We start from the raw sequence: 9,107 nt of genomic DNA, 5'->3' as shown, positions 1-9,107 counted from the left end.
GTTGCATGTGCTTGTTGTTTGGTTTTACCAAGGCTGGCATAAAAATTTGTTGGGCAATTACTTTTCACGTTGTCCAAGTTTGGTTTGGATGTTGTTCATTTAGTAAATGTGAGCTGCATTTTGTGATCACCCAAGTTTTCTTTATTTTCATATGAATAGTTTATGATTAAAAATCAGGAACGCTCTTTTTTTCCCCCCTCATCACTGCACAAAGTGGAGTCGTCCACTTTTCCTTCAGAATATATGAAAATTATTACAGCCTTCCTTATCTGGAACTTGACATTATCTTGAGGTCTGCTGACTAGAGAGAGATATAGCACATAAACTCACAGTGACCTGCCCACTCCTCCATCTCCAAATTATGGAGGCGATGACGGTCAAGAAACGAGACAAACGTCCAAGTTGGAGAGGAAGGGAAACCCGGTTCCCGCTCCCCCCAAGGATCGCCTGCAGGTAATCTAAACAGTCTTTCTGATATGCCCTGAAGATTCACTTTAATTCCTTTGCAGCATGTCTGCAACCACCCTGAAGAACTGAAACCGGAGACTCGGTCCACAGGAGAGAACCTCCATGCAGCCCTTTGTCAGCTCACAATGCGCAGTTACAAACTGAGCTCTGACGTCGATTCCTCATGCAGCTCCTCGGGGGAATTAACTGGAGCATATGTAGCTCCCTGCATTTGCTCTCACTAAGCCCACACTTGAGCTCTAGAGAGAGCCCGGTGTGGTTTACCTTGCCCTAAACTTGCCCTTTCATATTACTCAGACCAATTGAGACTCGAAGGTTCACTGGGTCCGACTCTGATAGCACGAAATCCAATTCTGCCTGAATTTATTCTCAGTCCTGTACTGATAATCATGTGTGGTTAAACAGTGATACAATTTTAGAAACATGTAAAAAAAACAAAAAAAACAAAAACAAAACACTGTTTCAAGTAAATGTTGATGTTCTGTTTGTTGCAATTCCCACTCACTCCTCTAGGTGGCACTGGATCTCATTACCGACAGTTGAACATTGTTTTTAAACACTCTCCAACTGACTACTGAAAAAATGAATTATTCAAACAAAATCGAACTGGCAAAGAACATGCAAAAAAAAAAAAAAAAAAAAGCCAAAAGGAAAGTAAATACAACATTGTATTTGAAACAAAAGACAATCCTTTTAAACAATAAACTAAATATTGAATGTTCCAACTATGTCTGATTGAGACAAGATCACAAGCAGCTAAAATACAACATGCAGCTAAAACAGGCTGATGATGGAGGAATATGAATATTTAGATCACAGACTGGCGTTAGATGCAGTGTTGATGATGTCTTCAAGAAGGGACAAAGTCAATGTCAATTTTTGGGGAAGATGTTATAGCCAGAGCTCCATCCTACATTGTTGCATTCGAAGGGCCTCTGTGAAACTCACACCTAAATTCAAAATCTGTGGCTTGACTTCAAATTTGACATACACAGACACCCTCCAAGCTAACAAACAGTTCATGAGAAAATGCATCCTAAAGAAACAAACTTGCTGATCTACTGTGTTCTTTAAGTTCCTCGCTGCTGGTCAAGATTTCCCGGATGGTTGCTGATGCTGGGCCCTGATTGGCTCACAGGGGAAAAACTAAGTTGAGTGACAGCCTGTCAGGAGGGATCCATGGGGTGACAATGTCCCGCTTGAGCGGCTCGGAGATCAGCTTACTAACAACAGCTCCACTGGTGAAGCTTTCTCAGTAGGGATCCCGCTTTTTATGCCCCTGCCACTTATTCTCAGAGCGTAGCGACCGTCCCCTCCAAAGTCCCCTAACAAGGCTGTCTGTGCATATCATTGCATGTGTCCTTTATGTGCATGTTGAGGTTTGTAATAAAAAATTAAACTTGAACTCGCATTGCTACCGACTTGCAGGGACTAGGGTCCCATGCAACAGGAACAGAATCTGACTCGAGGAGAAAAGATCTCGTCTGTGTTTTGTTTGGCATCAAAGATGAAGGGCAGGAGGCTTAATCTGGGGGGAAAGATAATAATAATTTTTTTAAAAACTACCATTTTCTGTGGGGTTCACCGTTTGTCCAGGCCCTTTAACGCTTTCATCATTTCAGCTTTTCCCAGCTGTCTGACCTCAGAGCTTTTACATAATCGGTGTTGCAAAAGAATGCGTCTCCCGAATAACACAGCGCGCTGATCTGTACCATTCGCCGGAGTCTGGCTGCTGTTGTTGCTGGCGGGCGGAGGGAGTCGGATTTTTAGCAGCCGCCTGGAGTCTCTCAGAAGAGACACTGGATGCCCTGTAGAGGACCAGATAAATGGTGATCAATGACTTGCAGATAGAGAGAGGAGTGTTGGTCTGGGGCAGAACCCAGACAGATACAAGCTGTTTGAGTTGAGTCTGTTTTGTTGCCAACTTGGTGTTTAAATGTCCATGTGCAATAACCACGTGCGGAAACGAGGATGTGTTGTCTCAGGTGAACTTGTGCAGAGACTTTTTCTATTCCAACCAAAAACATCCCAATTCTTTTTATGTGGATTTTATTTGTGTGTGAATTGTGAAAAGGAAAGAAAACCGCCGTGCTTTCATAAAACTGCACAAATCAAAATTTTGAGAATAAATACGCTAAACATGGCAATTTTGAAAAAGAAAAGAAAACAGTCATGTTTTCAACAAGTGTTGTTTTTTTTTTTTTTTTTTTTTTTGCTGTATCGAAACCAAAAACGCTTTTTTTTCCGATAACACCAGTCACATGATCAACACCCGGATGTTCCTAATCACAAAAACAGAGGGAAGTTATAGGAGGATGACGGTTCGTAAAATGTTGTGCATATTCAGCTGTTCAAAACACTTGGTCTCACCAAGCGCTGCTACTCCCCCACTTAACTCCATCAGACTAGCGGCAGCAGCAACTACCAAACACCTGGTGGAGCTGCGCCTCATACGGGCTGTTGTGATGACTTCCTGAAGGTGCGGCGTCAGAAAGAGCAGGAGCTTCTTAAAGACACAGAGGCACAATTTCAAGGCTTTAAAGTGCAAAGTCAATTTTTCTTTAAGCCATGTTTCATATAGACAGCAGTTTTAAAACAACTTAAGGTAACATAGTTACTTGTTTGTGCAATAAAATGGCACTGGGAAAATACATGATGCTGCCCCTTTGTAAAGTGTCTCCATGTAGCGTGTAGCTCAGTCTGAGTCTGAGGTCTTGGTGCTGGATCTTCCTTTCAACCCATGAAGATGTATGAATCCAACAATGCAACAGTTTATTTCATGGACAAAGCGATTCTCTCACTCGGCATCAAGGCTTTTACAGCTTCTGACAAGTTTTATTCCAGGATTTCCAGCTGCCGAAACTCAAGGTTGTCGTAACACGACAAAAAGTAGAAAAGGAAATTAAAGGAATACGAGTGCAAGACACCTTTTTACATGTCCATTTCATCTGCATGCAGAGATCAGATCTCGTCCTTTCTCCCGTGAAGAAAGCGGCTCGTTGTCTTGGAGCTAAAGTCTTGCCTGATCCGACCCGAAACCACTCTTGCACGGCTGAAGCACACTGCACACTGAAGACGGCCCTTGTTCCCAGCTGTTTGTTCAGCTGGCCCACTAGCAGGGACACCGGGGGAGACGCCGATCCAACCCCTCCCTGAGTCCAGTCAGACACCTCCACCTCTGCTCCCACCCAGGTCACCAACCTCCTGACCCCTTTACCCTGCGGTTATTTGCTCCAAGGCCCCCATCGCCTAAGAAGGCTGTTTTGTTCTGCCCTCGTTTCGTCCGGAGTCTCGGCTTTAGCTCTTGTCATCAGCGCCATTGATCTGCCTCAAAATGAGAGCTGATTAGGGGATCCTGCAGTTTGTCCCGTTGAATGGTTTGGCCTAAGCTGGGCAGAGCATGGCAGGATCATGAGGGGGGGCGTCATGAGGATGAAGGACAAGGGTCAAAGGGCGCAGAGAGCCAGCACAGTCAGGCATTCATGTTGAAAAGTGCAACATGAATTCGGTTTTTTTAGGAGAATTGGATCAAGCCTGCTTGGTTGTGTTTTCACTTCCAACCTCATATGACTCTGAGAGTTGCTCAAAAAGAGATTACATGTGATATTTATTTTTAATAATTGCTATTTTTTCGCAGCTAAGTGTCAAATTTTCTCGTTCCGCAACCAACACTTAACACAAAACCAAAAGCAGTATTCAAATAAGTGACCCGGTTCTAGATCCAATGTCCTCAAATCCAAACTCCCTAAAATAAACAACATGATCCGTTTGGATCTTACTTGAGGCTGGATTATGTTTCCCATTCAAACAAATAACCTCGGTGTGTATATTAAGCCGGACTAAGGCAGACTTCCTCCCAAGCCTGGATGTTTGAGTCACATCCAGGCTTGATTCCCATGTCCACATGTGACAAATCAGTTAGAGCAAAGGGATAAACAAACCAGAGTCTGATCCGGCCATATCAAATAGCAGAGCTCTCTGAATCGGGGCTGCAAAATGCCCCAGATCGATGGCCGCCCAAACGCCAGACATCCCTGACCACAGTTGAGTTCAGCATCCCGAAGCAAGACGTTCCTGTCTGTGCGAGTGCAATCCATGCATTCGTCTTTGTTAGGATTCATGGGTGTGTGTGTGTATCTGTGTGTGTGTGTGTGTGTTTTTATCGGCCAAGGGGCCTTATAATTACAATCTTAGTGTAATCCAATACTCCCAGCACTCCCTCTATAAACCGAGAGTCCTGGACTCTCCTGGGTCGGAGATTAAGGATGAAGCCCCGCTGAATGAGTCGCAGATTACTTTGAGGCATCCTCAACACTTGTCAAGAAAAAAGAAACGTCAATACTATTAGAGAATGGGGAGACAGTCAAAGTCTGGCTGATTGGGAGACGGAGCACTTAATGACAGAAAAACTTCAAACAGCCGCGCAATTAGTTCCAGAGGCAAAGACAGAAGTGGTGATTTGAAGTAATGAACGGTGTTGTATATCAATGGGATATGGACATATTGTGGACATGCTTGGAAGGGGACTTTCCTTACATATCTGATCTGAAAGAGCCTCAGTGGTGCCTTTGTTTCCTCGCTTGTTTACTACACGCTGAGGTTTTCCACAGATTTGAGCTGGTTTATTGCATCACGCTGTGTGGATTCAGCAAAACCCGTCAAGTCAATCGTGAAAGTGGAAAGGATGTGGCACAACTTCAAATGCGCCAATACGGAGCCACTTCCGAGAGTCCAGTGCCGTCTCTGGAGGAGCTGCAGACAAGAAGGACTCAGCATCAGCTTCTGCGCATTTTCAAAGATAAAAATGAAAAATTTGGCTCGATTGAATACATTTATTCTCAATAGAAGAGAAGGATTTGGGTCACTTTCTTCCAAGAAGTTTGCTACATCTAGCCAAGCTCAAGGCTGATTTGGATGCAGCAAAGTCGGCTTTTCAACAAAAGCTCGGCTCATCATTAAAGCCTGGCTGTAAAAAAGATGAAAACTTAATAAGTTTGCATTCGTCACAAGAAAACTGTGCTTGTAATAATTTCACCACGGCTAAAAATAGCGCAAAGTGGGAATAATGTCAACCGTAAAGAAGGTTAAAAGGGACATTAATACATTTTGCAAGCGTTGTTTGTCACATCATTAAACAGCAAATGAAGCCGATCCCTCTTGACAGAGATCCTTTTTTCTTTTTTCTTTTTGTTTCCAGAGCCACATGCTGATCCGATGCTATGCTGTGTCACAGGTCAAAGTTCACAAGGTTGGAGAGGGAGTGGGAGGGGGTCGGTCGCTGTGTCCTCACATCCGTCTTGATTCATTCGAGGTCTGGAAGTAGTCAGTGGCCAGACCTCCTTTTCCTTCTGCAAACTGTCTGTCCGTTCCTGACAAACAGCCAGATCAGACGAGAGCTTAAAGCCGTGTCGGCGCTGAGTGGCCTGACGTGATCCACCAGGGGAGACACTCGTTGTCTCCCTGCAACAAACAACACCTTCTTTCTCCAAGATATTATTGCTGCAGTGACAAAAAAATAAAAAATAAAAGAAAGATTGAATTAATCAGATAAGTCGTGCTGCTTCTTCCACAGAGTTTCCTGGACGTGGCTCTCGGAACACATTCCAGTGAGCTTTCATTTATACGATCCTAATTAGAGTCATGCAAGCGCAGAAAAAAAAGCCCTGCAATGCTCCATCCGCACGCAGCGCGCTGAACCTCAGCGATCAAGTTAGCCGTTGCAGAAGAAGAAGAAAATCTGCAGGAATCTGTCGAGCAGTTGACATTTTCCTCATTGTCGACTTTGACATTAGTGCGCTTTGAGTGGAAAAGTGTAATCTATGCAACTGACTAAAACTGACCGTGACAAAAGAGATGCGTCAGAGACTTTGTTTACGGGAAGGAGAGAGGCGATCACACAGAAAGAGTGCACAAAGTGACATACAGATACAACCAAAAGTCGCAATTAAAGTAAAACAAAACAACAAAAAAACGTCAAAGTAATCACCATGCAATGTCGGTATTACATAGAAACATATCAACTGTAAAACACAATTTTAAAACAAGAAAATGGTTGAGATCTGACAGAGTGGCGTGGTGACAATAAGAGCTGTGCGCTTTAAAGTAAAGGTGCAGTCATCAGTAATGCTTTCAGGAGTCAACAGCTTCTGATCGTCTCAACTTTCGGTGAGTTGATCCCAGAACTTGAAACTGCAAACTGCTCCCCCTTGTTTAGTTCCAGTCTGGGGAACGCCGAGTAAACAACTCTGACCACTTCAGGTCCTGATCCAGGCTCACCTGGACCAGGACCTGTCGAGCACCGTGCAGGCACAAGATGACTCAAGACTAGAAGCAAGATGTTAAAACTTTTGAAACAAGGTAGTTGGGCTGTTGTAAAAGAATATTTTGGCAATCGAGAACTCTCCATTATTTTACGATTGACTGAGTAGTTCGGAGAGAGTCCAAATAGTTTGCATGTATTTTTTTTCTTTCTTTCCTGCTTACGGAAAGTTTCTGTCTGTATCACAGGTTTGTGTTGCTTTTCTGTCCTAAAGAAAAAAAAATACAACACTTCAGATATTCCATAACGAGATGTTAACATGGAAATACCTCACACAACCAAGCAGAAAGTAAAATGGCCACTGTAAGAAAGGCTTACAGTATTCAATTGTGCCGCATTAACTGATCAGTGCATGATTGAAAGCAAACAGAAAATGTCCTTGACGGGGACAGAAAAAAATAATGATCAGTAAAAAAATAAAAAAACAACAACACAACAGAAAAATGACGATATCAGATGTAGTATCTGACGTGAACTTGAATCAAATTGGGCTCTGCGTTTTGAAGCAGATCTGTCGTGGAGTTCCTTCACGTTGTCATTGCGCTGCTCTGTCTAAAGACACCAGGAGCATTTTGGCCCAGATTCAATCAGACGCGGAAGCAAAGCAGAACAGACACAACACCTGACGTGACTGTCTTTCTCACTCAGGGGGGCTTCATCAGAACAATGTGGTCATTATAGTTACATCAGCAAAGCGTCTGACGAGGTTTGGGCCCAGAGGAGGAATTTGTTGAGTAGTGTAAAAAAAACAAAAAAACAACAACAACAACAAAAAACAAGAAATTAAACAGTTTGAAAGAGTAAAAAATGAAGCACTGAGATAGATGCACCAGAGGGAGAGAGAGGAGGGAGAAAGCCTGGAGCAGTGGCTTGGCTGAACTCGCTGTGAACCTGGGCAGATTTATTTTCTCCGGAGCCTTTAGCCTGCTCAAAGGGGGGGCCAGATTTACATGCCTCTCCCTGGACCGCTGTGAAACACAGACAGAGGAGACGATGATGGGAGCCAAAGAGGAGAAGATGGAGGCCTTTTGTGTGTGTGTTTGTGTGTGTGTGTGTGTGTGTGTGTGTGTGTGTGTGCGTGTGTGGGGGTGTGTGTGTGTGTGTGTGTGTGTGTGTGTGTGTGTGCGTGTGTGTGCGTGTGTGTGTGTGTGTGTGTGTTCACAGGTTATGGAGGTGACGGGAGTGGGAGGCCAATTATTTGCTGTTTTAACCATCCGTCTGAAGGTTTCACGTGTTTTTGGCGGAGCCTTCCAGCTTGCCAGTTTGCCATCCTAATTAGAAACAGCTCCCTTCTTCAAACCTGGGTGTTTCATTTAAAAAGCCCGTCGCTGTTACAGACGGGGCTGGTGTGAGCTGACGGATCCCTCCTCTTGCTGCTCCGCTCCCTGGCGGTCACCCACCCACCGCGGCGACACATGCCCGTGTTTTGTTCTTTCACCGCGAAGGTTATGTAAGTTTTGCACAATAACGGGTTCAAGTGACACAGAGTACAAGTAAACAATGAAGTGGGGGCCAGGAAACATAGTGGGGAAACTGTACAGTACAGCATTATGTTTTATGTTTTGGTAAAAAAGAAAAAAAAAAAAGAAAAAAGAAGGATGTTGAGTCACAGGGATTTTTCTTTTCTCATATATCAAAAAGTTGTATTTATTTAAAAAATTATTTTTTATGTTTTTCTCATTTACTCTTGAATTTTGCAAAGCAGTAACAATGAGGTGACATTTCTTGTTAAATCTAGTCATGGTAAGTTAGATTTACAACAAAACCACAGTTGATTTTAATTTTACCAGAGACATTCAGACCGACCACTGATGCCTGTTTTCCTTGTTACTGTCGCAACATGCTCTCATTCAGGAAAGAGGGAATGCTGCGAAATAAGTCCAGCAAACACACAAATACTCATATCTTTTCTTGAACCTAATGTCACTGTGTTTTTCGGGGTGTGTGGGGGGTTTTCTGAACAATACCACTGACTCTGGTTCTCATTCCCAATTCAATTCAAATTTACTTTATTGATCCCAAAGACAAATGAAATTTGGGTCGATTTGCCCATGAAACAAACCGCTGGTGGAAGTCATTAACTGAAGTTGCACAACAACATTTGACTTTCAAGGAAAAAAATGAGCAGAAAATCCATTTTATCCTACAGTGAAGCCCTACAGATTCATGGTTCAGTGTTCACTGTTAGTGGATTTTTCTGTGTGATGTCATTTCTAATTATTTGAGCAAGAATTGCCTGTAGTTAGAGATTCTTTTTTTATTATTTTTTTACAGTGAGAATATTAAAAATATTTGAAAGAAAATGTATCTCTGGAAGTTA

At 43.2% G+C, this 9,107-nt stretch overlaps 1 long non-coding RNA gene across 1 annotated transcript; it reads left to right on the top strand.

Moving 5' to 3' along the window:
• The first annotated feature begins 297 nt into the window (after positions 1-297).
• On the top strand, positions 298-6,007 carry LOC129365162 (uncharacterized). Its single transcript, XR_008606504.1, has 2 exons — positions 298-453; positions 5,666-6,007. It is a non-coding gene; the product is annotated as an uncharacterized LOC129365162 (long non-coding RNA).
• The last annotated feature ends 3,100 nt before the right edge of the window (positions 6,008-9,107 follow it).

Source organism: Poeciliopsis prolifica, unplaced genomic scaffold (assembly GCF_027474105.1).
Source record: "Poeciliopsis prolifica strain line A6 unplaced genomic scaffold, Auburn_PproV2 SCAFFOLD013, whole genome shotgun sequence".
Taxonomy (NCBI): domain Eukaryota; kingdom Metazoa; phylum Chordata; class Actinopteri; order Cyprinodontiformes; family Poeciliidae; genus Poeciliopsis; species Poeciliopsis prolifica.
This window is presented reverse-complemented; position numbering and strand designations above follow the sequence as displayed.